Source organism: Xenopus laevis, chromosome 3S (genome assembly GCF_017654675.1).
Source record: "Xenopus laevis strain J_2021 chromosome 3S, Xenopus_laevis_v10.1, whole genome shotgun sequence".
NCBI classification, from domain to species: Eukaryota; Metazoa; Chordata; class Amphibia; order Anura; family Pipidae; genus Xenopus; species Xenopus laevis.
In genome coordinates, this window is record NC_054376.1 from 68,076,199 (window position 1) to 68,103,921 (window position 27,723).

A 27,723-nucleotide genomic window follows, 5' to 3' on the forward strand; every position below is an offset into this window, starting at 1 on the left:
CAAGGAAAACAGAATAATACTAACTTAACGTATAATTCTTCACTAAGTAATGCACATTTCAAAAGTAAATGTAGTAACCTCCGCTGTATGCTGGCAAATGCACGGAGTTTGTCAGGTAAAATGGGAGACCTAGAATTAATTGCATGCTCTAAAAATTATGATATTATTGGTATCACTGAGACCTGGTGGGATGAAACATGTGACTGGATTGTGAATTTAAATGGTTACACCCTTTTTAGGAGGGACAGAGGGATTAAAAAGGGTGGAGGAGTGGGTTTGTATGTAAAGCCTGAATTAAAGCCATGCGCTAAAGAAATAAAAATAGCTGGCACTGGTGAGGGTGTAGAATCACTCTGGGTAGAGATTTCGACTGGGCAAAAGGTATCAAAAAGAATTATCATTGGTGTATGCTATAAACCACCTCGTATAAGTGTCGAGTATGAAGCCCAGCTACTCTTGCAGATACAAGCGGCTTCACAGCTGGGTCAAGTTGTTGCTATGGGTGACTTCAATTATCCAGACATTGACTGGGGTAATGGGGTTGCTAAGACAGAAAAAGCTAGTAGGTTTGTAAATATGCTGAATGACAACTTTTTATTCCAGCTCGTTCAAGAACCTACTAGGAATAACTCTCTTTTGGACCTTGTAATAACTAACAATACTGAACTCATCTCTAACATTTGTGTGGGTGAGCATTTAGGGAATAGTGATCATAACATGGTCTCCTTTGAGATTCTGTTGCAGAAGCAATTCTATAAGGGAGTAACTAAAACACTAAATTTCAGACGTGCAAACTTTGACAGTATAAGGGCATCTCTGCAACATATTAAGTGGGAAATGCTTTTCACAGGGTTAAACACAGAACAAAAATGGGAAGTCTTTAAAATGCTGCTTAATAAATATACTTGTCAGTATATTCCACTTGTAAGCAAGGAACGTCGTTGCAAAGCAAAACCTTTTTGGTTCAATAGAAGCGTTGGTGTTGAGGTGGGTAAGAAAAGACGTGCTTTTAAGGCTTTCAAGTTAGCTGGTACAGCCGAAACATTTATAAGGTACAAGGAGGCCAATAAATCATGCAAAGAAGCTATAAGGCAAGCTAAAATTGCTATAGAAAAGGATATTGCAGCAAGCAGTAAAAAAAATCCCAAATTATTTTTTAAATATGTCAATAGTAAAAAAATGAAGCAGGAAGGGGTGGGACCCTTACTATCAGAGGGGGATCAGCTGGTTGATGAAAACAAAATAAAAGCGCAGATTCTGAACTCGTATTTTTCATCTGTTTACACAAATGAAGAACCAGTAAGTGAAGGTTTCCTTCTTAACACTCCCAATTCTAGTAATACAACTAATGATGCATGGTTCACACAAGAAGAAATTCAAAAGAGACTTGAACAGGTTAAGATTAACAAAGGTCCAGGGCCAGATGGTATTCATCCCAGGGTAATTAGCGAGCTTAGCTCTGTGATTGCCAAACCTCTTTACTTAATTTTTCAGGATTCATTGAGATCTGGTATTGTGCCAAGAGACTGGCGAATTGCTAATGTGGTGCCTCTATTCAAAAAAGGATCCCGTTCTCAGCCTCAAAACTATAGGCCAGTTAGTCTGACGTCAGTATTAGGAAAGCTTTTCGAAGGGTTAATAAAGGATAAGATACTGGACTTCATAGCAAATCATAATACTATGAGTTTGTGCCAGCATGGTTTTATGCGTAATAGATCTTGCCAGACTAACTTAATTTCTTTTTACGAGAATGTAAGTAGAGACCTCGATTCTGGGATGGCAGTGGATGTGATTTACTTAGACTTTGCTAAAGCATTTGATACAGTGCCACACAAAAGGTTACTGGTTAAATTAAGGAATGTTGGCCTGGAACATAGTATTTGTACCTGGATAGCGAACTGGCTAAAAGATAGACTACAAAGAGTGGTGGTAAATGGAACATTTTCTAATTGGACCAGTGTTGTTAGTGGAGTACCGCAGGGCTCTGTACTAGGTCCCTTGCTTTTCAACTTGTTTATTAATGACCTGGAGGTGGGCATTGAAAGTACTGTTTCTATTTTTGCAGATGATACTAAATTGTGCAGAACTATAGGTTCCATGCAGGATGCTGCCACTTTGCAAAGTGATCTGTCTAAACTGGAAAACTGGGCAGCAAACTGGAAAATGAGGTTCAATGTTGATAAATGCAAGGTTATGCACTTTGGCAAAAATAATATAAATGCAAGTTATACACTAAATGGCAATGTGTTGGGAGTTTCCTTAAATGAAAAGGATCTAGGGGTCTTTGTAGATAACACGTTGTCTAATTCTGGGCAGTGTCATTCTGTGGCTACTAAAGCAAATAAAGTTCTGTCTTGCATAAAAAAGGGCATTAACTCAAGGGATGAAAACATAATTATGCCTCTTTATAGGTCCCTGGTAAGGCCTCATCTGGAGTATGCAGTTCAGTTTTGGACTCCAGTCCTTAAGAGGGATATAAATGAGCTGGAGAGAGTGCAGAGACGTGCAACTAAATTGGTTAGAGGGACGGAAGACTTAAATTATGAGGGTAGACTGTCAAGGTTGGGGTTGTTTTCTCTGGAAAAAAGGCGCTTGCGAGGGGACATGATTACACTTTACAAGTACATTAGAGGACATTATAGACAAATGGCAGGGGACCTTTTTACCCATAAAGTGGATCACCGTACCAGAGGCCACCCCTTTAGACTAGAAGAAAAGAACTTTCATTTGAAGCAACGTAGAGGGTTCTTCACAGTCAGGACAGTGAGGTTGTGGAATGCACTGCCGGGTGATGTTGTGATGGCTGATTCAGTTAATGCCTTTAAGAATGGCTTGGATGATTTTTTGGACAGACATAATATTAAAGGCTATTGTGATACTAAACTCTATAGTTAATATAGGTATGGGTATATAGAATTTTAATTAAAAGTAGGGAGGGGTGTGTGTATGGATGCTGGGTTTTCATTTGGAGGGGTTGAACTTGATGGACTTTGTCTTTTTTCAACCCAATTTAACTATGTAACTATGTAACTAACTATGTAACTAACCTAAATACCCATAATGCTTCGCGCCATTGCACGCTGACGTCACACGTCAGCGTGCCTACACCTATAAAAGTAGCAGAGGCGCGCCGCACGCCTCCTTAGTTAACCGGCGCATCAGGGAGAGAAGACTGGCATGGCGGGCGTCACCGCCGAGAGCGCAACGGGCGTCCCCGCCGGCCCGCTAGACCACCAGGGTGTGCAACTTTTATTACAGACGCACATAAAAGTTCATGCACTTAAACACAAACACACATGTATATACACACAAATATAATACATATCAGTCTTGGCCGTGTAGTACAGGTATGGGATCTCTCTGGAAACCCAATATCCAGAAACATCAGAATTACAAGAAGGTCAACTCTTGTACACTCTAGTAGAAGCAAATAATTCTACATTTTTAAATTTCCTTTTTCTCTGTAATAATAAAGCAGTACATTGTTCTTGATTGTAAGAACTGTAAGCTGCATAAATCTATGGTATATTGTTACAATATTGAAAGCAAGACCTAAGCACCCAAGCACCTAATTCCTAAGGAGTGACCTTACATGTTTAGTTATTATATATTATTATATTGATTATGGGGCAGAAAGTGGAGCCTATATAAGTACTAAGGGAAAGTTGTGCTCACCACTCATTTTTAAAAACATTAGGCGGTGGTGCAATGAGGCTGTGACCACAAAATACATATAGACAAATACAAGAGTCCTCTGCACTCAACCCATTATCAATATATTTCAGACAATTTGAGACATTTTGTGCATACAGCTACTAAAAAATGCCTTACCCTTTAAACAAAACAGGGATTGTTTGTCCATATATTCCCAACTCCGGGAAGCCAAAGTCAGTGTGAAGTTTGTGGACCTCATGTGCATGTAAGAGTACCCCCAGCATCTGCATAAATGATGCACGGTGTCAGTTAAGCTATGATGTATACTTCTATTGCCTTGACGGACAGCCTGAATATCACACATTGTGTAACAGTCATTACATTCATGATGTACATTGTCTTCAATTTGGGCTTCAAATGCTTATTCTTAGTATCTGGAAGCTCATGCACAGTAAACTTCATACTATGTGATGAGTTTCATTTGAATTTTTTTATAAATTGGCTTAGCATTATTAATTGTGTATTTTATTCCTCTTCTCCATCTCCATTTTAATTTATTTTTTAATAAAATGTACACAAGAGGGACATTAATCCTCTTGAGTACATTGCTTTTTATTATCCATTGTTGCATTACACAATATAATTATTAAAGCCTAATGGTAAGTATAAAAAATACTAATGGACCCACGCATGCACAAACTGGGGCAGTGCATACTCACTTATGAACACCCACCCCCCCACAAACACAAAGAAATGCATGCATGCATGTCTGCAACTTAGGAACACATTTCTATACACACTGACATTTTACAGTGTTTTATATGAATAGAAGATATAATAAAAGTTCCAGTCCCAAAACGTGTCATTGTATGTGTAGAAATAATGTAAATTCATGATAAATGAATGTTCTTTATTATTATACTTATACTTTTTTATGGCTTTATTTTATAATTTAGGGATGCACATTTCCTTTGTTATATACTATTTTGCTTTTGATAACATTTTTGCTACTTTGAAAATGGCAGTGCAAGCAGATCTATACCTAGCCTATTTAATATCTACAAAAAAGAATAAAAATCCATATTCACATTTAAAATCCATATTCACACAGGTTTCATTTATGTGGTAGCGCTGTCGTAGTAAAGTATAGGGTAAACTTGCATGCACAGTTGCTCTTGATAGGTAGATGGAGCAGAATAATTAGGAGTGCTGTTATTTTCTACAATAAGCAGGGGACTTTGCACCAAGTTTTTATTGGTGCTCAAGAGCATCTCTCAATTCTCTAAAGTAGTCATCGCTGGATTGGAACTAATGCCTCAAAACCAGTTCTTCTTTCAGAAAAGAAGGGTGAGTGTTCAGCATAGTTGTGAAAGTGGGAAGGTTGATTTAATTAGAGCAATTTGTTATCTACTTTCTTGCTCCTATATAATGAACACTGCAGATTGAGGAGTGCAAATGCTGGAGTAGCTGCTGAAGAAGCTAATCCATATATATATATATATATATATATATATATATATATATATATATATATATATATATATATATATATATATATATATATATATATATATATATATATATATATATATATATATATACTGTATATATATATATATATATATATATATATATATATATATATATATATATATATATATATATATATATATAATTTTAAGAAATAACTTGAAGCACCTGTGACTGCATAATTCCTAAATGTGAAGGAACATCAGTCAGAGGGCTGGCACAGTGGTGCCACAAGGTCCCCTTTGTCCCTCAACCTGGCACTAAATGTAAAATAAAAAGACCTTCACATCCCTAGTTCTATGCCTTATTGTAGTTTTCAGTTAGCTGAGTTCCATGGTGTACTTTAGTTTTTGGGTATCCAAACTCTGATAAATTCTGAAGAAACATAATTCATAATTAAACCCGATAATTGTGTCATCCCTAGAATCCAAAGTTATAAAGCAAGTAATAGAGATTGCTTTGTGTTATTTTCTACTTTGACTCATTCTTATATTTGAACAATGTACTTTAGTGCCATAACGTTTTTTGCTCTCTTTTATAATCTGATGGAAGCTGAAGGTCATCTACAATGATTCCCATGTATACATGCAGGCTTACAGGCTGGATGGTGGGCACTTCATTGTAGGATAAAGTATTAATAGAAGAGTGCCTGATCAAGGCATTTCACATCAGCTATAAAATAACTGATTTAGATATGATCATGAAGAATGTCATATAGAATGTAAAAGCTCAAATAGCACAAGAAGTGACTGAATTAATACATTAGCTGACACATGTCAGCCTTATTCACAGCTAAAAGAAATTAATAAAATCAAAAATAATATAGGAAGAAGAAAAAAGACAACGATTTCAAATACTTTGGAATTCAATGATTGACACACGATGGCTGTCTGGAATATGACTGTTGTGAAAAAAAACCTTTAAGTTTGTAAAAAAAAAAAAAAACTTTCCTCCAGTTTATTGGAAAACATCCCTAGAACTTTGAATAATATTCCTTACAAGATTAACCATTCTAGCATGTATTGCATGGTATTTTGCACCAAAGACTTGGTTTGTTTACTCCGTTACTCTAAAAAGAAAAACAACACAATTGCATAATTCAGTTCTGGTTCATTACAAGTTTTGGCTTGGCATTAGGATATGCAAAAGTTTTGGATTTAATTAAACCAGTATTGTGAATAAAGATCAACCAAGTAACCATCACTTACTGGATACAGTACAGTATACATGCAATATAATGAGAGACACTTTTGTTTCTTTACTTGAAGTTTTCTGTGTGTCACTAAAAACAAAATAAAATAAGCTACACATCAAAAACAGTATCTCAAAAAGTAAAAAGAAAGAATTTATTTGACATAAAGGTAAAAAAAGACAAAGCCTTGACAAACATTGAAATATGCTATGTGAAATAATCCATCCATTTTACTGGAACAGGGCTCATTTTCCCCTACATGAGGTGGAAGTCCCCGCCGGGGGACCTGGGGCCGAGGCGCGGGGCACCACTCCCCCGGGCAGGGTGGCGGCAAGAGCTAGTAACTGAAGTGCTAGCTCTTTATATCTCGCATAATGTTGGGCCAGCACATGAACATTACTTTAAATCCTCTCATTTTCACCTGGTGGTTTTTATTGCTTTTAGCTGGCACACAGAGGATAATTATCATAAATACAGTATCTATGCAAGGGGTTAGTAATATGTAACATAGCACAAAAAATATTTCCAATAAAATCATGTATTAAGCAATCAGAGAAAAAAAAATGTTCGTTCAATGACGACGTTGAAGTCATCTGGGAAAACTATAAATTAATCAGTCATTTTTTTATGTAGTGCCATCATATTATGCAACACTATACAAAGCAATTTACATAACATGCTCCCTTTAATCACAACAGTCAATGCCTCATAATTTCTTTGCAACAATCATACACAAGGGTCAGTATAATCAGGAGTTCACCACCAATTTTGGACTGTGCTGTGAAGCCATGCAACATACAAACTCCATGTAGGTATTGCCCTACAAAAGCTAGTATCAAATGAAGGACCCAATTTCTGGTTAATCATACTTCTTAAACCATTATTTATATATATATATATATATATATATATATATATATATATATATATATATATATATATATATATATATATATATATATATATACATATAAAAATAATGGTTTAAGAAGTATATATATATATATATATATATATATATATATATATATATATATATATATATATATATATATATATATATATATATATATATATATATAGTCAAACACAAGAGTCCTCTGCACTCAACCCATTATCAATATATTTAAGACAACGACATTTTGTGCATACTGCTGCTAAAAAATGCCTTACCCTTTAAACAAAACAGGGATTGTTTGTCCATATATTGCAATATATTTAAGCTGGCCAACTACGTCAAAGTCATCCCATATCTGGCCAGTCCTATGCTCAATTTTATCTGATTCATTAAGAATTCTATTGCTTCATTATACATTTTACAAAGGGACTAGGTTTTACCTGCAACTTACTTGCTGCTTTCAAAGTAAACCTCCATACTTGGCTGCCCTTTTATTATATACCAGGTATGGGATCTGTTATCCGGAAACTCGTTCAATATCCAGAAAGTTCTGAATTACGGAAAGGCCGTCTCCCAGAAACTCCATTATAATAAATGAATCAACATTTTTAACAATGATTCCTTTTTTCTCTGTAGTAATAAAAACAGTGTCTTCTACTTGATCCAAACTAAGATATAATTCATACTCATTGAAAGCAAAATCAGCTTATTGGGTTTATTTAATGTTTACATGATTTTCTAGTAGACTTAAGGTATTAAGATCCTAATTACTGAAAGATCCGTTATCTGGAAAAACCCCAGGTCCTGGGCATTCTGGATTAGAGGTCCTTTACCTGTACTGTATATAATTGTTATTTAGGGGAGACATATGTAATATTACATTTTAGTGCCGTTACTAGTACTAAGTTTATCTATACAGAGTACATAAAGGATGTTAGCAGAGGGATCAAGTTAATTAATTTCAATACACAGGCCTACTACAGTATGTATATATATATATATATATATATATATATATATATATATATATATATATATATATATATATATATATATATATATATATATATATAAATAAAACAAGGGAAAGTTGTGCTCACCACTATTTTTTAAAACCATTAGGCGGGGGTGCAATGAGGCTGTGACCACAAAATACATATAGTCAAACACAAGAGTCCTCTGCACTCAACCCATTATCAATATATTTAAGACAGAGACATTTTGTGCATACTGCTACTAAAAAATGCCTTACCCTTTAAAAAAAACAGGGATTGTTTGTCCATATATTGCAATATATTTAAGCTGGCCAACTACATCAAAGTCATCCCATATCTGGCCAGTCCTATGCTCAATTTTATCTGATTCATTAAGAATTCTATTGCTTCATTATACATTTTACAAAGGGACTAGGTTTTACCTGCAACTTACCTGCAACTTACAACATGGAGCTGGTCACTGCTCCTGTATAACTATAACAAACAAGGGAAAGTTGTGCTCACCACTATTTTTTAAAACCATTAGGCGGGGGTGCAATGAGGCTGTGACCACAAAATACATATAGTTAAACACAAGAGTCCTCTGCACTCAACCCAGCCAGGTGATCCCACTGGTGTCTAATAAAAGGGCAGCCAAGTATGGAGGTTTACTTTGAAAGCAGCAAGTAAGTTGCAGGTAAAACCTAGTCCCTTTGTAAAATGTATAATGAAGCAATAGAATTCTTAATGAATCAGATAAAATTGAGCATAGGACTGGCCAGATATGGGATGACTTTGATGTAGTTGGCCAGCTTAAATATATTGCAATATATGGACAAACAATCCCTGTTTTTTTTAAAGGGTAAGGCATTTTTTAGTAGCAGTATGCACAAAATGTCTCTGTCTTAAATATATTGATAATGGGTTGAGTGCAGAGGACTCTTGTGTTTGACTATATGTATTTTGTGGTCACAGCCTCATTGCACCCCCGCCTAATGGTTTTAAAAAATAGTGGTGAGCACAACTTTCCCTTGTTTTATTTATATATATATATATATATATATATATATATATATATATATATATATATATACATACTGTAGTAGGCCTGTGTATTGAAATTAATTAACTTGATCCCTCTGCTAACATCCTTTATGTACTCTGTATAGATAAACTTAGTACTAGTAACGGCACTAAAATGTAATATTACATATGTCTCCCCTAAATAACAATTATATACAGTACAGGTAAAGGACCTCTAATCCAGAATGCCCAGGACCTGGGGTTTTCCAGATAACGGATCTTTCAGTAATTAGGATCTTAATACCTTAAGTCTACTAGAAAATCATGTAAACATTAAATAAACCCAATAAGCTGATTTTGCTTTCAATGAGTATGAATTATATCTTAGTTTGGATCAAGTAGAAGACACTGTTTTTATTACTACGGAGAAAAAAGGAATCATTGTTAAAAATGTTGATTCATTTATTATAATGGAGTTTCTGGGAGACGGCCTTTCCGTAATTCAGAACTTTCTGGATATTGAACGAGTTTCCGGATAACAGATCCCATACCTGTATATATTAGGCAAGGTGAATTTATTTTTGTAATAACTGTATTTCACAAGGCAGCAGGCACTAATTGCATTGCATGCCATAGCTAGTTTTTTGTTTAAGGATTATGATTAAGATAAACAAATTACAAATAGGAAAAGCAATAGGTGACTCAGTGGGGCATAATATTCTTGTTCTGAAAATCAAATATTACAGAACAGAAAAAATAACATCAACAATAGCAGTTTGTATGAGTCCACTCAGAATTTTGCAGCTGGGTCAATCAGGTTCCTTTTATGCTTTTATATGTTTTGTTAGGCTCAGCTGGTGAAGTTATTTTGTAAATAATAAGTGATTTCCTTAGTTGTCTGTCAAAAGCATACACCTTTTTGTGCATGGTGGGCATGCAAAACTGACAAAAAGCCAAGAAGCAATATCCAACTAGCTTTGTAAATGGTTTTAAAACTGTACTTAATAATGTCTTACCTACAGGGATTTTTTCATTCAGAAAGACTAAAAATAAGTTATACATTTATATATAAATATATATATATAGTGACGGCATTCACAGGAAGAAAAATTGCAACAATCCAATAAGGTGAAACCATAAAGGTTTATTGTGATCCTACGTTTCGGTTCCTTCTTGGAACCTTCGTCAGGGAATGAAAACAGAACACAATCAGAACAGTGCAGAGTTTAAATGGTGTCAAAATGGCGACAAATTGTGGTTGCTATGGTGCCTAGCAACGCGTGCACAGGGAAAAGGTGTGCGTACAGGGTTAAAAACTGTATTGTGGGCATAGGGCTAGGTAAGTATGCCTTTAGGGAAAGTCTAAACCCAAGAGCAATCCAGTATTACAACCGCCGCATAAATGTAAAGGAAGACGAAGTGCCGGCTATCTTACCCGTCCTTCAGTCTGTAAGCGGTGAACCGGAACTGCGCTGAGTTCCCATCAATATCCTGTAAATTATATCCTTAAAAATGGTGAGTTCTGATGTCATCAGTTATAATATATTCCATATATTATATGCAATTAGATATACAAATGTCCGGACTGTGTTACCTGCAGATTTAAAAGATTTAAAATTATGCACAGACTGAGCTGCAATTCATCTTTTGTAGTATACATCATCACCTGCCCCTGTGGTTTATATTATGTGGGCAAAACGCGAACAACTTTCAAAGAAAGGATAAGCAACCATAGATCTGCCATTAGTAAGGCTCTAAAGGAGGGGAAGGCTCTCCAACCTGTGGCAAAGCATTTTCTGCTTAAAGGACACACATTACCCACATTTAAATGCATGATAATTGACTTTCAGCCACCCCTTGATAGAGGGGGGGTAACCGTGACCAAGCGTTACTTCGCAGAGAAGCAAGATGGATTTTCAAACTGGATACTGTGGCTCCTCGGGGCCTCAATGAGATACTCCCGTTGGGCTGCTTTATTTGACTTTCTATGATGGATGTGGTGATATGTTTGCTGTTGTTGTAGCATTGCTGTTTCTTCCCTTGCATTCAGCTTTTTCCCTTATCCATACTCCCCCCCTTTTGGCACAGTACACATCTGTGCATATGTTTGCATGTATTTGGGCAGATTTTGGGCACCTGAATAGGCATGTGGGTAGCAGGAGTACCCCCACGTTGGTGACCCTAGAGCTCACATCCACAAACTACCTCATGTTTTGCCATAATCTGCTTAGGTTGGCATTCTCACTATTATGTTTCATTACCCTAGTCTGTTACGTGAATACGGCACCCAGGTGAACCAGCCAGGGCCGCTATGGCCATGAGGCAAGGTGAGAATCTTGCCTCAGGCGGCACGGAGCGGCCAGTTACCAGGGGCGGCAAAAAGCCACCTCTGGTAACTTTAAGAGCCGAATTTCCGTTTTTTAAAACGGAAATTCGGCTCTTCTAGCGCAGCGAGCCCAATAGCGCTCACTGAACTAGCGATGCGGCCCCTCTTCTACCCGCTCCAACGCTGGTAGTTAGAAGAGCGGAGCAGGAGGAGGGGCGGCATTGAGGCTGCTGCCTCAGGCGGCAGCAGCCCCTGAAACGTGCCTGGAACCAGCGCAGACCAGAGGTGCCATAAGCCCTAATTATAGCCCGTCCGTTATACTAGGGCTAAATAGTGGGGTCACTGCTGGCTTTAAATAGCTGCCGGTGCTCCCCACTGAGCTCTGGAGTACCCTGTTCCCACAGTACTTGTGGGTTTGTCTATGGCAGTCCAAATAGCCCAATCTGAAGGGCCAGCCATAGCCTGGACACGGACTTAGCGTAGGCGTTGCTAGGCAACGCGCCTCTGCTGCTGCTCACTGAAGCGCCGGGAACACAGCGCAGTTCCAGTTCACCGCTTACAGACCGAAGGACAGGTAAGATAGCCGACACTTCGGCTTCCTTTACATTTATGCGGCGGTTGTAAAACTGGATTGCTCTTGGGTTTAGCCTTTCCCTGAAGGTATACTTACCTAGCCCTATGCCCACAATACAGTTTATATATAGTGAATAAAGTACCCCCTATTGTAAAATATAAGGATATAAGTTACTGAGGAGTTTCATGACCATATTAAAACACAAGGCCGAAGGCCGAGTGTTTTTATACAGGTCATGGAACTCCGAGGTAACTTCTAATAGCCTCATATTTTACAACTGGGGGTGCTTTATTTATTATAATACACAAGTTTCAGTGAGTCATGTGACAGAAATGACATCAGAACTCACCGTTTATAACTGATGACATCAGAACTTACCATTTATAAGGATATAATTTACAGGATATTCATGGCTTTTGTATATTATATATATATATATATATATATATATATATATATATATATATATATATATATATATATATATATATATATATATATATATATATATATATATATATATATATTTAGTCAGATACTAGAGTCCTCTGCACTCAACCCATTAAGGGGTAAGGGTAAGGCATCTTTTAGTAGCAGTATGCACAAAATGTCACTGCCTTAAATATATTGATAATGGGTTGAGTGCAGAGGACTCTTGTATTTGACTATATGTATATTGTGGTCACAGCCTCATTGCACCCCCGCCTAATGGTTTTAAAAAATAGTGGTGAGCACAACTTTCCCTTGTTTGTTATAGTTTATACAGGAGCAGTGACCAGCTCCATGTTGTAGCTCCCACCCTTCCCAACTATAGTCAGGTGATCCCACTGGTGTCTAATAAAAGGGCAGCCAAGTTTGGGAGTTTTACTTTGAAAGCAGCTAGTAAGTTGCAGGTAAAACCTAGTCCCTTTGTAAAATGTATAATGAAGCAATAGAATTCTTAATGAATCAGATAAAATTGAGCATAGGACTGGCCAGATATGGGATGACTTTGGCCAGTTTATATATATTGCAATATATGGACAAACAATCCCTGTTTTTTTTAAAGGGTAAGGCATTTTTTAGTAGCAGTATGCACAAAATGTCACTGCCTTAAATATATTGATAATGGGTTGAGTGCAGAGGACTCTTGTATTTGACTATATGTATTTTGTGGTCACAGCCTCATTGCACCCCCACCTAATGTTTTTAAAAAATAGTGGTGAGCACAACTTTCCCTTGTTTGTTATAGTTTATACAGGAGCAGTGACCAGCTCCATGTTGTAGCTCCCACCCTTACCAACTATAGTCAGGTGATCCCACTGGTGTCTAATAAAAGGGCAGCCAAGTATGGAGGTTTACTTTGAAAGCAGCAAGTAAGTTGCATGTAAAACCTATTCCCTTTGTAAAATGTATAATGAAGCAATAGAATTCTTAATGAATCAGATAAAATTGAGCATAGGACTGGCCAGATATGGGATGACTTTGACGTAGTTGGCCAGCTTAAATATATTGCAATATATGGACAAACAATCCCTGTTTTGTTTAAAGGGTAATGCATTTTTTAGTAGCAGTATGCACAAAATGTCTCTGTCTTAAATATATTGATAATGGGTTGAGTGCAGAGGACTCTTGTGTTTGACTATATGTATTTTGTGGTCACAGCCTCATTGCACCCCCGCCTAATGGTTTTAAAAAATAGTGGTGAGCACAACTTTCCCTTGTTTTATTTATATATATATATATATATATATATATATATATATATATATATATATATATATATATATATCCAACAGGAAAGATCCCCACTCACAGGTCTTAGGTAAAAAATAAAAAAGTTTTCGGCCTCCTCCGAGGCCTTTCTCAAACACTCACTCTTGTTGAGGCGATCATGTGTATTAAAAGCAGATTCTTGATCCCAGCAGTACGATTCGAAGTACACAGACTCCTTTTTCAAGCACACGAGTTCAATAGTTACAATGAGATACAAATTAGTGCAACCCTTTTAAGGTATCAAACAGGAACTCACTTTTTCAGAAGTCTAGATGCCACAATATCACTGTTAAGCTATGTAACAAATGGGATTCAAGAATCATCATCCCCCGGTTTCTCTCTCCTGTGTTTATCGCTATGCTTCGCTTTGTCTAGAAAATACGGAGAATAACCCCGTACCCGGAATTTCTTATACATTTCATCCAACTTTTGATTCCTTCTGTCAGATTCACTCACTATCCTTTCAACCTGTGAAAACTGGCTGATAGGAATGGAATTTTTAATATGCTTGGGATGGTAACTTTTATAATGTAACAACTGATTACATAGTTAAATTGGGTTGAAAAAAGACAAAGTCCATCAAGTTCAACCTCTCCAAATGAAACCCCAGCATCCATACACACACCCCTCCCTACTTTCACATAAATTATATATACCCATACCTATATTAACTATAGAGTTTAGTATCACAATAGCCTTTGATATTATGTCTGTCCAAGAAATCATCCAAGCCATTCTTAAAGGCATTAACTGAATCAGCCATTACAACATCACCCGGCAGTGCATTCCACAACCCCATGTCCTGACTGTGAAGAACCCCCTACGTTGCTTAATTTGTATCCGGACGACAGATTACCCTATCCACTTTCCTAATAATTGAGTCCCCTACAACCACAATCTGTTTAGGCCTGACTCTACTCTCCTCCCCACTACTGCTACAGAAACTGGTCTCCCGGCTGTTAGAGAGATCAGCCCCATCTAGAATTGACAATCCAGAATTCATACTCCCATCATCATCACACAATCTGGCAAATTTGTTGCGATGTATAAGCTCTGGATCAGCCTCCATTTTCCTTTTGCCCACCTTAGATTTTCTAACTGTCACCCAGCTAGCTGCCTCAACATCCTGCTGCTGTTCTGTTCCCCCCAAACGATCTGACCCCGCGAGGTCCTGCTCAGTGAGCAAGAGACTCCTTTCAAGATGTTGCTCTAGTGCTCTAACTCGAGCCTCCAAAGCGGCAATTTGCTCACAACCACCATAGAGGTAAGCATTTTGGATCTCTTGTTCCAAATCTGCATACATATGGCAGACTGTGCACTGACTCAGACCTTCAATCTTGTTAGCACTCATTATCCCAGTTACAGATCAAAACAGGAATAATAATAAAAAAAATAATAAATTAGGGTTTAGAACAAACTTTTGACCTAGTTTGAACCTCCTTTAGTTTGAAACTCCTGTGTTTGTAACTCCACTTACATATCCCCCACTAACTCTTGTGTTAGTAACTCCACTTACAGATCCCCCACTAACTCCTGTGTTTGTAACTCCACTTACAGATCCCCCACTAACTCCTGTGTTTGTAACTCCACTTACAGATCCCCCACTTAAAGAGCAAACACTTAAGAGCAGCTAAACACTAGAGCAAGCTCTACCCCACCCCCTCAAACTGAGGTTGTGACAAACTTGCTGTAAACACACTAGCACGTCAAAATTTGCTGTTTAGCACCCAAGACAGAAAAAAAAATAAAACCACAGTAGTTAAATATAAAACCTTAATATAAAATAGCAGTTAATACTAACCCTTTTCAGTTGTTTTTTTTTGCTTTTAGTTTTTTTCCAGTCAGCAGCCTGTTTCAAACAGTAAGTAACAGTAATCTTTATGTCCAAAAATTGTATAGACTCAACATCCATGTGTAATGTATAAATAATGTTTGGGTGCATTGGGTAAGTGCTGTGTCTATTTCTTCTTTTTTCTATTTATTCTGTTGCTGTGGCATCTCAGATTATTAATAGGCTCTCTGGCTCAAGGGAATTCTTTAGCACACCTGCTCCTAATTTGCTGCAGAGACAGGGACCTTGCCCCATTGGAGCAACAAGGAACGTCCTATATCACGGATATTAATAATTGTTTTGAGAAACTGAATGCAGTTCAGATTGATGATTGAAGCTAGTGCCAAGCTATTGAGGGCAAGTGGTCTGTATGGAGAAACTTAAATTAACTGTTTTCTGAAACTTTTGGAGATTATCCTAGTGGAGAACTATTTTAGGTTTAAGAGTGATTTTTATTTGTAGTTACTGGGGACTGTGATGGGTTCTTACGTTGCCCCTTTATATGCCAACTCCTTTATGCTCAGGCAAGAGGAGGAACACACATATATCGACATGTATCATTCATTTACCACTGTGTGGTGTGGTGGCGCTACATCAATGATGTGTTCATTTTGTTGAGGGGCGATGTTGATTCTTTATCACGTTTCCAACAAGACCTAAATGAAATGCACCAAAACATTACCTATACATTACACATGGATGTTGAGTCTATACAATTTGTGGTCATAAAGATTACTAATGGTTTGAACAGATTCTATACTGAGTTATATTCAAAACCGACTGACAGGAATCAGTTGTTACATTATAAAAGTTACCATCCCAAGCATACTGTATTATAAGGATAGTGAGTGAACCTGACAGAAGGAATCAACAGTTGGATGATAGAAATTTGGGGTACGGGGTTATCCTCCGTATATTCTAGACAAAGTGATACATAGGGTTAAACACAGGAGAGAGAAATTGGGGGGTGATGGTCCACGAATCCCCTTTGTTACACAGTTTAGTGATAACAGTGACATTGTGGCATCTACAGTTTGGAAACATTGGGGCATTTTGAAGTCAGCCTATCCAGAGATTAGGGAGTTTGGATAACGACCTATGATCTATTATAGTAAATGTAGAGGTTTGGGGAGTCAGCTGGTATGCTCAGAGACTTGGACACATGAGGGGCCAGTGCAAACATACAGTATATTGGTCCAAGGTCATGGGGCATGTTCCCCATGTAACCAATGTAGTTGTGTCAATAAGTGTGCGGTTTTCCATCATCCACTAATGGGACGTAACTATCCACTGAAAGGGAATTTTACATGTTTATCTAAATTTGTGGTGTATGCTCTGGTCTGCCCATGTGGCCTCATCAATGTGGGTGAGACCATGTTGAAGATAAAGACTCATACATCCCAAAACAGATCGACCATTAGAAGGTCTAACACTAAATTACCGGTTTCCAAACATTATGTGGAGAAGGGACACTCTAATGCAGAGTTAAAATTCATGGTTTTGGAAGGAGTCCGTCAACCCCAGTGTCGGACTGGGACACCAGGGGGCCACCCAAAAGCCTTAGACCAGAGGCCCACCATAAAACCTTATACCAGGGGCCCACTCTCAGTACTAATATTCTTCATCTCCTCAATCATCCTCTATTCTCTTAGTTTGTTTTATTTACTTGCTATAATCTATTATTCCATCTATTTAGCCTCTTTGTTCTCATAGAATAGGGAATGGCCATGAAATAGGCCAAAAGTTTAGCAGCATGAGGGCCCACGGACACCTGGGCCCACCGGGAGTTTTCCTGGTATCCCGGTGGGCCAGTCCGACACTGGTCCACCCAGACGTGGGGGGGGGGTCGTGAGTTGTTATCAAGAAAAAGAGAGGTATGGTGGATCCATCAGTTAAACATATTTTTTGGGGAGGTTGCTCTCTCCTTAAATGCTCGCTCTCCCAACCCCCGCCTTATGGTGTCTTTGGAAGAGATCATGCTAAATAAAGAGAAAAGCATAGATAGTCTGTCTCCCCCCAAAGGTAACACTTTCTTTTTTTCACTTAGGATTAGACTGACACATGGACACTGCCTTGACGGGGCGCGTCAGCTTATGCATGCTTTGTACAAACTTTATATATACAGATGTGTATGTATATATACTGTACACACAAACACACACAGATATATATCAATTGGAAACAAAAAAATCTTTATTTCACATTTTTTTTTAGGTCCACATTAGGACCTTTATATTAGCAGTTTTAATCAGATTTATTAATTCATGTAAGTTTTAAAAATCAGTTTTTCCCAAATTTTACAGAAATCCCAAACACTTGGAAATAATAAGTAACCACGTTTGCTTTAATATAGAAGCAACTTCAAAGCACTGACACATATTCATTTTAAGTTTACTTTTTTGAAAAGTCTCGACCCATGTCTATGAGTCTGATTTATATGAAAGTATGTAAAACAGGGTCACAGTCATTATGGTGTTTAATTATACTTGAAATATAAATTACTCGAGCATTTATTGCCCATCCTATCCCTATAGTCCTAAATGCATTTTTATCAGGGTTAAACATATAATGCATGTTGTACTGCCATGAGTTGATCAATACAAAATAATAATGAATCATTCTGACACTGGATTCAGGCAATATTCCCAAAGCTTTGTGGCCTACAAGCTTGACATTTTGGCTGCTATTAACTTTTAGAAAATGTTAAATTAATCTCTTCATGGATATGCATCACTTGTAAACCTGTCTCCAAACAGTGCCTGATCTTAATGAGTTCTTGGCTTTCATTTGTCTCCCTGAGTACCTTTGTTTTATGGGGGACAAACCAATCACAGTCATAACTCTGCGCTGAATGTGAGATGCATCTTTAATGTACTAATGCAACAGCTTCACTAATTGGAAACAGTTCAGGGGGACTACTGTATTACTTGTATATATTTTTTTAAATGTACAAGACTCTCTAAAAATGTACACATCACATAAAACATTCCTATGTAATCATATAGTTTTGCTAAAATTTAAAAGAAGTATATCGGCAATCACAGTCAGCCATATGAATTTGTGATGCTATTGTGTCTGCCGTGGTGTTGTCTATAATGAGCCTGACTGAGGAATTATGCAGATCGCCTGTATCCATTCCAAGTCCAGATGAGCCACACAGCCCTAAGTTGAGGCATTGGTGACCAACGTCATCCAACGAGGTTGGGATATAGGAAAACCTTTCTCTAGGTTCTTCTCCGAGATCCAACAGTGGAGCGACTCCTTGAAGGTGTGAGAAAGATGAATCAACTGGCCCCATTTCTTTAACTGTCCCACTGATCCAGGAACAGAAATTGGCCTGGCCTCATGTGCCATCGTGCCCAGTAGGTGACAGGAATTGTCGATGCCATGGAGCCCAACAAGGACATCATTTTTCTGGCTGAGACCTGAGTCTGCATCAAGAAATATGAGGCTAGGTCAATGAGAGCCACAATATTTAGAGGCGATCGAGATACCAAGCTTTCTCGGGTGTTGAATCAAGCCCCTAGATAGATTAAGGATTGGGATGGAGACAATTGCCTTTTCTCTCCACTTATCAACCACCCATGGGAGACTATGAAGTCTATTAGTCACTCCCATTACCTTAGTCGAGTCTCCTTTTCCCTTGCTGACAGAAGAATATTGTCCAGATAATGCCAGATTGAAATTCTATCCAGCCTCAACTAGGGTGACCAGAATCTTTGAGAAAACTTTCAGAGTGGTAGGCATCAACACTGTCTCCCTCCAATGGCAAAGTAAAGGAAGTGCTGATGTGACGCTGCCACCGGGATATGTAGGTGGGCATCCCTCAGGTTGATAGAAAGGAGCCAGTCTCCCGGAAGAACTGCAGCAATGATTGAAAAGATCGATTCCATTTTAAACTTCTGCACCTCTGCCTGTTGATTAGTTTCATGTCCAGAATGGGTCTTCATCCTCGTGAGTTTTTCTTTACCAGGAAAAGCACTGAATAAAACCCCTTGTTTTGTTCTGCTTCTGGAACCAGAAGCACTACTTCCTCTTCCACTAGCCATTGTAGATCTTAAGCTCTTCTTTTTTCCCCTGTTTTGGGATAAGAAGAGGTGACAAAATAGTCCTCTGTTGGCATGGAGACAATTCCAGAAGCTGAACTGCAGAAATCCCTCCTACATGATCTGCAAAATTCTTTGCCCACAAGTGGAAGGCTGAAGCAACCCATGCATTCTGGAAGACCCGAATGGGGACTTTTTATCCTGCTCTCTTTTGAAGAAACATCTTCTGTCAAGCTGGAAAAAGAAAAGGGAGAGGTAGAGAGGGTGAAGTAAATGGAAGAAAAGAAAAGTTAGAAAAAAGATAAGGAGGGACCTACCTAGCTTGGAGAACAGAGGCACCAGAGGCTGAGGAATCCATAAGAGAACCAGGCAGAAGTGATCTGCAATAGAATGGAGAGGCTAAGATGAAAGGCACTGAATAAAATCCCTTAATTAAAAAACCTGTGGGACCAGAACCGCAAGTGTGCCTCCGCCAAAGGATTGCCCACGACCAAAAGTGGCTTCCACCCACCTGAATAAGGAAGGACGCCTAGCCCTCCCAGTAGCTACTCAGCCCCCCAAGGAAATGCCCACCGCATCTCCGGATGCCAACGGAGGCAGCCTGATGCAGCACAATCCTTGGAGCAAGAGGCAAAGTGGGATCTGGCCAGAGTCCCCTCCTACACTAGCTACCCCAGAGAAGTGGGCTAGAGAAGACACATGAAGGGAAGGAGGGGACACGACTCCACCGGCAACCTCAAGGATCACCTCCGTGACACAACCTCAATGCTGTAAGCCAAGTGCTCATCCCCAAACTCACCTGTCTGCCCCTGTCTTCACAAGAGAGGGAGGAGAATGAATGCACTCAACATAGTGAGAAATGTTTAAATATATGTAACAATGTATCGAAGTGATTGGAACTTGTTTGCAGGTTTTGAAATGTTAGATTAATTATTTTAGGAATTTTCTTTTTCTCTTTATCTTGATTACTTGTATGTGGTGGCAATTAGTGCATTATTTTAATTAGTTCACCCTTTGTAAGGGGAGGTCCCCATATGGGTATAAGTAGTGGTATGGAACTGAGCATGCTCAGGTCTCTGATGAAGTACATAGTTACGAAACGCGTCAGACCATGAGCTAGCATTTCTTTTTTAACCTGATGTAAATCAATAAAGGATGATCTTTTAACCGATAACCTACCTGAGCGATCTTTTTGACTTTGGAGTGCGCTGCAACGTCTTGGATGTGTAGAAGGAATGCACTCTGCCCTAATCCACCTCAGGAAGCTTGCAACTGCCTAGGGCATATGTCAACAAATTAGGAAGGAACCTCTGGTCAGTCAGAGCAAAGGACAGAAAGAAAAAAGATGAGGTAGATGGGCTATGGAGATGGCTTTAAAGTTTTGGGAGGGACGTTCTGGCCTATGGGCGGGGATGGAATGGGAGAAGCCCCCTGTATGTAATGTAATGCTGATATGGAGAATGACCAGGAAAATAGCAGTATGGAGAATGGTAGCTAAAAAAAACATCAATTGCAGCTTCTGGAAATTTTGAACACAATATAAAGATTAAATGCTGTTTTATGGAAGCATTTGAATAACATGAACATATTCTAAAGCCTTTCTCACAAAAATCTTTGAAATACAGATTTGCAATTATGGACTACCCCAAGCCAGGAGGTGGTGAATAATGCTTTTGGCATACTAGCAAATCAATTTTGTCTTTTCCATACAGCCATTTGGCCTGCAAAATACGTTGGACAGAGCGGACATATCAGATGAGCTATGGTGTGAGCCAAATGGACTATTGCAACTTAAAGCAGCTGTTTTGTGAAATGCCAAATTGAACAGGGACAGACATATAGCATACATTATTGGTATTAGCACAGTAGATTGTTACGGTTTAAATAGCTGTCAACATTTTGCTGTTTGGACATTCATGGCTAAATGTGCTCTACTAATCTGTAATAAAACCTCTGAATACCTTCAAAGTGTATGCTTAGGGTTTTCATTATTAAACATAATGATAACTGTTTACCTGGGACAAATATACTGTTCCTCCTCTGTTTCATGTCCTGGCTCTGCAACACTGTCCACTACATTGCTTTCCGTATTGTGTTCCACAGCTAAAAGACAGAAAACATTTACTTATTTGAATGTTATGGTATGTTGTGAATAGTAATCAAAAAAATATTTGTAACTATCAGCAGCAGAGGCACCAGATATTTTGGAGGCCAGAACACAGTGAATATACAATATTTGCAATATTCGCAGCTGATTGTCAGCTAAAATGCAGATAGTTTTTTGTTTTTCATAAGCATTCTCTTTTTTTAATCTTATGAAATCCCCACATTTACCTTTCATAGGCAATGTAATGTACCACCAGGAAGGACAAACCTATATTGGTTACAGCCCATACAACAAAACGTGCCCCCAAAACGTTAATTGTAATAAACACTCAGGGCTTGGTATTTGTTCCTTCATTTATCTTAATATGAGAGAACCAGGGGGAGAGTTCTAGGCAAGCACAGGAACCTGTATTACTGGATCACAGAACAAGGAGCATGGTCAGGAACAGGTCTGTTCAAACCAATCTAGGAGGCAGTACAGATTCGGAAGGCTAGAAAATAGACGGGGTCACAGGCTGGGTCAAAAGAAGCACTTTTCAAAGAAAGAGGATAGGTTGTTTGTACAGATGCAGCCACTTTGGTTTGTCTGTTTGACACAGAATAACTAAACACAGATATCCCATTTATCTCATTTAACACAGAAAACTGTGTCACAACATCCCATCTAATTAAAGCATTCACCATTGTGAACAATGGTGCTTTGGTATGCTAATGAAAAGGTTAAATGCATTAAATGAGTTAAGATGACTTTAGATAACCCAGTTTCTTCAATTAACCATGAGTCATGACGCATTTAACTCACAAATCCAAGTGGCTTCATCTGTATGTGAAAGCTGTTTTATAATAATGAGGTGTGCTATGTTTTCCAACAGCTGTTTTGTAGTAAGTTTTGTGATGGCACATATGATTTTATTATTATTTTTTTAATGAGTCAATTACAAATGGCATGCACATAACAACATTTTTATTATATTTGTACTACATTTTTATTAATTGAAACTGTTAATTGAAAAGCTGCATTGATTGGTTAATGTGATTTTAATCATGTTTGTCACTTCTGTTCATTATCCTGATAATGACATTCCTTTGGAGAGTACATTTTGATAGATGTGTCCCTCTTCAAATCAACTCATAAATGATTTAGCATGTGCCAGAGTAATGTTCAAAGGAACTGGGAATCGAAGAGGAAGCAAAGAAACCAAGTGGTCTGAAATGGGCCTTTGAGAGGGAGAACCCAAGAAAAGCAGGAATTGCAAAACCTGAGAGACCATGTGTTAAAAGTCTGAATAAAAAAGTACTCCAACTCAGACTTGCCGAGTTCATGTAAAAGTCAATGGCAGATATCCCGTTAACATTTTGAAGATATACTGATCGTCGATGGGTTTCATTAAATAATCAGAAGATTTCATGTCTTTTCACAAATTAGAAATTTTCATAAAAATAGCGGTGAAAAGTTTGAGAAAATAGTGAGAAAATGTTTCGATTTTCGATTTTGATAAATACTCCTGTGAGTTATATGCAAAAACATTTTTGCTTATTTGTAAGGGCAATAGCCACTTACCCCACAATAGACAGAGAAGCCATCTGTGCATTAGGTAGAGCTGGCAAGTTTAAGGTGGTGGATAGTCAAATTCGAGTTCTTAAAAAGCCAGAGTATAATAAATTTCGAATTTGAATTAAAAATATAATTGAGTTTGGATAATTCACAATTCAAATTTGAGAGTTTTGACCGAAAAAGAATTTGAAAATTTGAATTGGAATTTTCACTTCAACCCTTAGGGAACCATTCATTAAGTTCGAGTGAAGGAATAGAAGAAAAAAAACTTCGAATTTCAAAGTGTTTTTTTGGCTACTTTGACCATCGAATGGGCTACTTCGACCAATTCGAACTAAAAATCGTTCGACTATTCGACCATTCGATAGTCGAAGTACTGTCTCTTTAAGAAAAAACTTCGACCCCCTAATTCGCCACCTAAAAGCTACCGAACTCAATGTTAGCCTATGGGGAAGGTCCCCATAGGCTTGGCTAACTTTTTTTGGTCGAAGGATAATCCTTTGATCGTTGGATTAAAATCCAATGGTTTTAATGGTTCGATCGAACGATTATTCCTTCGATCGTTCGATCGAAGTATTTGCTCAAAATCCTTTGACTTCGATATTCGAAGTTGAAGGATTTTCATTCCCCAGTCGAATATCGAGGGTTAATTAACCCTCGATATTCGACCCTTGATGCATTTGCCCCTTAATAAATCTCCCCCTTTTTATTTACAGTAGAAAATTTGACCTATTTCATAGCAAACACACAACACAAACTACATTATATTTAGTAAATCAAGAAAAGCAATAGATGAAAAAAAATCAGATAAAAACGATTTAAGAACTGAAATTTTTAGTTCATTAAATTCAATTAAGCAAAGTTAATGTTCATTAGAAGAATTTACATTACCTTAGCACTGGTTACTTAACCTTTAATTACCCTGATTTATAAGACTTGTAAATGTGCTCAAGGCACAGCCTGAAAAATCATTAATGTTCACATGTATTTATTTATTTATTTATTTCAAACATGTTGAACAGTTTAACAAGGCTAGAAAGTTAACTTATATCTTTAAATGATTATTACATGGATTCCTGTTTAACTACAGTGAATGGAAATAACAGGTATGTTGCTGCTTGTACAATTATTTCTAAACTACTGTATGTTCTTTGGTGATAATTCTGATAGATTACTAAATCCATTAAAGAAGAACAATACATTCTAAACAACACATAACTAGCAGGTAATTTCTGTCCTAATGAATTTTATCCTAAGTGACCCATCAAATTGGCATGTATAGTACATATCAGTAAATATTGTCCTTTTACATATTTTACCTAAAGCTACCATTGTGTGACCACTGTTTCAATATTAAATATTATTGTAAAAAAATATATTTTTCATGAAAAAGTCTTTAGGGGTTATTTAGCATGTCCCCAGGCAGAAATGCAGGAGTACTAAATGATGCAATAGTGCTCATAAATAGATCAGTTCTGCCTGGGAACTGGTTGTCTAGCATTAGTTGCAGAGCACAACACTGGAAGGTGCAGGCCAGTTCTGTCCTTACTGCTTGTTCCATCTGCTCCGCTTCTTAATTTTCACATCAGAATGATGCAAAAATTTGCCCCTGCAAAGAATCATTAGTAAAAATGTCCTGAGTCAGGACGAGGACACTTTTTTTTAGCCCAGTGCAGTTATGTGGTGAAATTCATAGTTTTACAAGCAGTAAAAAAACACTACTTTGGAAATGTAATAAAAAAAATATGCACAATATCAACTATTTTCTATAAACAAAAATTTTATCTTTGGAGCATATTTAACTAAGGTTTGCTTAATCTGTTGCATTCCATACTTCAGTGGAAAATAGGGGAGATTTGACTTTTCTAGTTTGTGCCAGTGTGCCAACTAATATTTTCTGATTTCAGTCACATTACATGGTGGTGCATTTTTAAAAAGAAATGTAGGACTGTGGAGAAAACCTAGCAATTGAATTTACTGTGGCACACCTCTCAATTAATTAAGCTTTACTTGTCCTTTGAACACAAAAATTAATTTTAAGTTAATTAATTTAAGTTTACCTGGCCATAAAAGAGGTAGAAAGGTGATATTACTGATTTGGGAATGTGATTACATCCAAGCCACTGTGTAGAACTGAATGCTAAGTGTGCATATCATGATAAATACTAGATAGTTTAAAATACTAAATAAAATTCTAAGGGGGCATTTAAACAAATTAAAATGCTTAAATTATATTTGAATGTTTCTGGCATACAACCTACAGTATGCAGCTAAAATGTGTCAGTTTTCACCTTTCATGTGGTACATAAGAAAAGAGATCCTTTCATGGTTTGCCTATGGTTAATCTTACTGTTATTAACTAGCATTATGTTCCCAATAGATATTAGGTATATGTTTATTTGTGGCCGCATGGTGGGATGGTGTTAGCTTTGCTTAAAGGGGACCTGTCATCCTAAGAAATTTGCATCACCACAATGCACCAGAATGGGGGACCTAAATCCTATGCCCATGCACTAGTTACACATTTACAGACCGTAAGGAGGAAGGGAAAAATGAGGAGGGCAGTGACATCTAGGCTGAATGCAAAGTAAAAGTGATTGTCTGCCCCAACTCCATGGCTCATACATAAAGGTGGGGCAAGCAATATATGATTGACAGGTCAGATTTGTAAATATTTTTCTAACAGATATGGATGTTTTAATAAAAACAAGAATTTTTTGCTTTAAATATAATTTGCAAAGTACTTTCATTATGCAGCTTTTTATGTGTGGGTGACACGTCCATGTTAAACCGCATCTTAAACCTTTCTAACTTTCTTTTTTACTGGAATTCTATTCCTAAGTTTCTCCGTTGGGGAACCTTTTCTTAACTCCTTGAAAATAAACTTAGATTCTACCTAAGCATTAGAACGCTATCTGCCCATTCTTAAGGCCTATGAAAAAATGTATTTGCACTTTGCCCTCCTTTTTACTGTTTGTTTTAGAATGTACAAAGCCAGCTCTATTGGGAAAAAAAGTATTCCTCCTGTGTGTCCTATTACATGGCATTTTATCTCTGTATATTTATACTTTATTATAATGTTGTCTTCCCTGTGTAATAAACCAATAAAAATTTCTATATTATTAATTGTAATAATAATAATTGTAACAGTACTGTGTATCCTAGTAGCAAATGATAAATTAAGTTATGCATGCATACATTGCCGTATACAGCTGTAGTCCTTGATTTATGCACATCCACTGTATATTTGTATGGAACTTTACATTCTCCCTTGGCCCTGTACAAAACATACAAGTACTGTAGGTCAACCGTACCTGAGATTGTGCTAATTGTAGATTACTAAAGGTTCAAGGCCTGATTTTGTAAATGAAAATTATCTGTGTACTGTGTAATATGTCAACAATATATACAAAAATAGAGGATAAATTCTGGGATCAGGCCCGGGACTGGCAATCTGTGGGTTCGGGCAAATGCCAAATGGGCCGCTTGTTTTAAAATGTAAATGGGCTGCTCACCTAAAAATGCTAATTAGGTCTGCCTTTAATATGTTAATAAGACACTCACTTTAGAAATGTAAATGAGCTGTTGCATGAGGCAGCCTAGTCTCTTCCAAGTATGACACAATTTGGCCCTGTGACACACATGGTAATTAAAGTCCTTATCTGTCAGGGTGCATGGTCTAGCTGGGGGCACACAAGGGAATATTTAGAATATACTGTAAGTAAAGGGCCACTAATTCATCTGATACAATGGTTTTGATAGAAACTAGGGTGAGATATTTGTTGTAAGGGCCAGTTCCAGCACATAGGTTGTATAATATTGCTGTGAATTATATGGTAATGAACTCTTAAAATATCTATTAATAAACATTAGTTAACCTTGGGGTTGGAAATATATATCATGCTTTGCATGCGCGTGAATACATGGGCTGCTTTTTCCTCCCAGTCCGGCCCAGACTGGGATACATTAATGATCTTGTATGTTGATTTTTTAAGGACAAATTAGTAAACTGAAAATAATGCAATTCAATAGGTTGTGAAGGTCAGCTACAAATAGTAAACTAAAACATTTCTGACCTTTTAATCAAATTCATGTAGGGAGGTAGTGCTGGATCCCTGCACTTACCACCTTTTTGCAGCAGTCCCTTATAGTGAAGCAGGCTCTGATTCTGTGTCTTGTGGGAGCCTGTCTGTCTGCTGTAAGCTGTTGAATAGCAACCAGCTGCACAATGATCTCAGGGCTGCAGGAAGTTACACAGA